This window comes from Schistocerca cancellata, chromosome 4 (genome assembly GCF_023864275.1).
Source record: "Schistocerca cancellata isolate TAMUIC-IGC-003103 chromosome 4, iqSchCanc2.1, whole genome shotgun sequence".
Classification (NCBI taxonomy): Eukaryota; Metazoa; Arthropoda; class Insecta; order Orthoptera; family Acrididae; genus Schistocerca; species Schistocerca cancellata.
Genome location: NC_064629.1, coordinates 815,658,438 through 815,662,516, shown reverse-complemented (window position 1 = coordinate 815,662,516; position 4,079 = coordinate 815,658,438). Strand labels below are relative to the sequence as shown.

The 4,079-nt window shown below is 42.2% G+C and overlaps 1 pseudogene; it reads left to right on the top strand.

The window, feature by feature from the left end:
- Positions 1-2,643: 2,643 nt before the first annotated feature.
- Positions 2,644-2,761, top strand: LOC126185638 (5S ribosomal RNA; annotated as a pseudogene).
- Positions 2,762-4,079: the final 1,318 nt, after the last annotated feature.

The window sequence follows — 4,079 nt, the reverse complement described above, 5'->3', positions numbered from 1 at the left end:
GATGGACGAAAGAATACACGATTTCCAGTTCCTTGACTTGACCAGTTGGATCTCATCTCCGCTATCGATTACCATGAACTAGGACTTGCTGAGATTGATGTCTAATCGACATCATAGACTAATGTCCTTCACTTTTATTAGAAGCTCAGCAAGTTCATCTTCGCTGCTGGCTAAAAGCATGGAGTCATCAGCAAATCGGAGGTAGTTAATAGTTGTTCCACCTATTGAGATGCCTTTAGTCCATCCATCAAGAGCATTGCTAATGACATGCTCTGCATAGACACAACCATGTTAGACGTATTTTGATAAACTGAAGAAGTCATAAGTGCCAGCACTTTGCTAGAGCGCTTAGAGATGATTATTGTAGTGACTTCTGACCAGTGCTATCAAATGTGGTGAAACACCGAACTCTACAAACACTTGCCACAAAAGGTAAAAGGAAACGTGAATTGTCAATGAGTCCAGAAGGGAGCGCTGTGTGTTCAGTCGTGAACGGGACAATGTGGGGTGTGTACATTGTTCATCCTGTCAACACGTGTCTAAGGTTCATTTCAACTTTAGATCGTGCATGCATTGTAATTGTAAGGCAAGAGCGGTTTTCCGCAAGGGAAACTGTACACCGAATTGGCGAACACCACAGCGACGACATCCGAACGTTCAGTCGCTATTGTGAGACACTGACAAAATGCCTCGTAGGGTTCGCCCTCGATCAGCAACACCACCTGACTATAACTACCTACAAATTATGGCTCGAACGTGTCTCTATAACTGACTCGGTGAAAGATGATACCTGACTGTTGCAGAGGCTACTTCGCACATCTACCTCAATCAGTCACGTAACGCGATTTTGTATACGTCTCTGCATTAACTCCTCAGTGGTTTAGGGGGAATACCAAATGGGATGAGACGTGAATGTCAATTTGGATTGAGGAGGGAGGGGTGTTTGTAGTTGTGCAAAGCCACTGTCCCAGGGTGGCATAGTGGTTAGCACGTCTACCTCGTGAGCTTCATTCTTCCATCTATTGTCCACATTAAACAATACCTAGTCCAAGTAATAAATAAACAAGGTCTTTTATGAAGATTTGAGAGGAGTGAAGATTACAATAAACTTTCAGGTTTACTTAGCTTATCATGTCCGGCTCTTCTTGTCTAGGGGTCTGATTCTTGAAGCTGAAAATCTAACGTTGATTGGTTGGAACTAAATAAATTGGAAGATTGATGTTGCTGAATTTTTTACACAAATATAATTTCTACTGATTTTCACACATTTTAGTATATCACACACTATTTTAATTTTTCACATTAACAAAGCCGAAATTACATTGTTCGCACCTATTATACCAAAATACGTCCAATCACATCAGAGGCAGCTTACGACTCCCACACTCTGCGGAAATAACAGATTTCCAAAGGGTTTACAATTTTTCTTAACAAATGAATTCCTACCAGTTTTCGTTACGATTACTATTTGATAAATGAATCCCTTGATGCCTCAGAACATGTCCTACCAACCGATCCCTTCTTCTGGTCAGGTTGTGCCACAAACTTCTCTTCTCCCCAATCCTATTCAATACTTCCTCATTAGTTATGTGATCTACCCATCTAATCTTCAGCATTCTTCTGTATCACCACATTTCGAAAGCTTCTATTCTCTTCTTGTCCAAACTATTTACCGTCCATGTTTCACTTCCATACATGGCTACACTCCATACAAATACTTTCAGAAATGACTTCCTGACACTTAAATCTATACTCGATGTTAACACATTTCTCTTCTTCAGAAACGCTTTCCTTGCCATTGCCAGTCTACATTTTATATCCTCTCTACTTCGACCATCATCAGTTATTTTGCTCCCCAAATAGCAAAACTCCTTTACTACTTTAAGTGTCTCATTTCCTAATCTAATACCCTCAACATCACCCGACTTAATTCGACTACATTCCATTATCCTCGTTTTGCTTTTGTTGATGTTCATCTTATATCCTCCTTTCAAGACACCATCCATTCCGTTCAGCGTGGAGGGTAAAAATCGTAGGGGGAGACCAAGAGATGAATACACTAAGCAGATTCAGAAGGATGTAGGTTGCAGTAGGTACTGGGAGATGAAGAAACTTGCACAGGATAGAGTAGCATGGAGAGCTGCATCAAACCAGTCTCAGGACTGAAGACCACAACAACAACAAATGAATCCAAAAATAAGCATAGTAAACAATACAGGATTCCGTAATTAATAACAGAAATTTTAAGTGTGCAAATAATTCGTAATTTCGAATGTTTCTAAAAAAAAATTATTTTAACTGTACATTCAGAACTAGTACTTATCGATTATAAGATCGAAACTAAAATATTTTATAAAATAATTCCTTTTCATAAATTTTAGCTTGAAATATAACATACTGTGTGTGAAATTATATGAAAGTTTTCAGAAAACCGACTGAGATAATATTGATCAGTCCAAAATTCGGAAGATGATATTGGTATCGACAATTACTGTTTAGGGAAAGTAATGTTAGAGGAGGATGTTCCGTTACAGGCAGGAGACCAGGGCTCAAATCTCGGCTTTGGTACAGTTTTTCATTCGTCAAGTCAGTCTGCATATGTACACATTTCTCATTTATTTCTAATTTTTAGTTGCTTAAGGCGTCAACGGCCTTGCCGCAGTGGTAACACCGGTTCCCGTCAGATCACCGAAGTTAGGCGCTGTCGGGCTGGGCTAGCACTTGGATGGGTGACCATCCGGTCTGCCGAGCGCTGTTGGCAAGCGGGGTGCATTGAGCGCTTGTGAGGTAAACTGAGGAACTACTTGATTGAGAAGTAGCGGCTCCGGTCGCGGTAACTGACATACGACTGGGAGAGCGGTGTGCTGACCATATGCCCCTCCCTATCCGTATCCGCATCCGGTGATGATGAGCTGAGGATGACACGGCGGTCAGTCAGTACCCCTTGTGCCTTCGTGGCCTGTTTATGGAGAACTTTAGCTTTAGTTTAGTTGCTGAAGGTTTATTACTTCTAGTTGCTTAAGGCTGTTACTTCTACACATGTATCTACACTCCGTAATCCACCTTATGACGTGTGGCGGGGGGTACCTTGTGAAACATTGTCACTTCCAACCTTTCCTGTCCCTGTCGTGCATGTTGCACTGTTAGGAACAGGTGTTGGTAAGTCTCCGTTTGAGCTCGAATGGCTCTGGATTTACCATCATGATCTTTTCGTGAGATGTGACTAGGAGGAGTCATTATATTGGTTAACTCTTTCAAGCACGCATCCTCTCACTATTTCTAACAGTTAACCTCATCGTAGTGCAGAGCGCCTCTCTTGTAGTGTCTGTCACTGTAGTTGGATGAGCATGTCAGTTATCGTTGTGACGAAACAAGCTGCTGTTCTTTGCCTCTTCCCTAATTCTGTTGTCTGTCTTATGTGTTAAGGGCCTCTCACCCACAAGCAGTACTCAATCATCTGTAGAACGACGGTTTTGTACGCTACCTCCTTCGTTGGTGGGAGGTGGGTGGGAGGGGGGGGTGGGGGAGGGGGAACAAAATTTCTGTGTAATCTTCCAATGAATCTGTCTGAAGTCTACCTTTCCTACGATCAGTTTCATTTTAAATCCATTTTAAATCTCTCCCTCCAGTCTAACTCTATACACTTTCGTGATTTACGTGGACGGTACAAAACCATTTTTGAGCAGTTTATTAAGATTACTTATGCCCCATAGACCTAGGTGGCGCAGTGGTTATCACACTGGACTCGCATTCGGGTGGACGAAAGTTCAAATTTGCGTCCGGCCATCCAGCTTTAGGTTTACCGTCATTTCCCTAAATCGCTCTAGACAAATGACAGGATGGTTCCTTTTAAAGGGTGCGGCCGATCTCATTCCATATCCTTGAAACATTCCAAGAGGGTGCTCCGTCTCTAATGACCTCGATATCGACGTTAAATATTAATCTCCGTCCCCCTTCCTCCCATTTATGCCATTGAATGTAATTCATATGGGTGCTATGACGGCTACGACGTCCTTAGGTAGCGCATCCTATGAACAGACGGCGATAATCACTTTCCAGCGTAAATCCTGAGTCAGCAG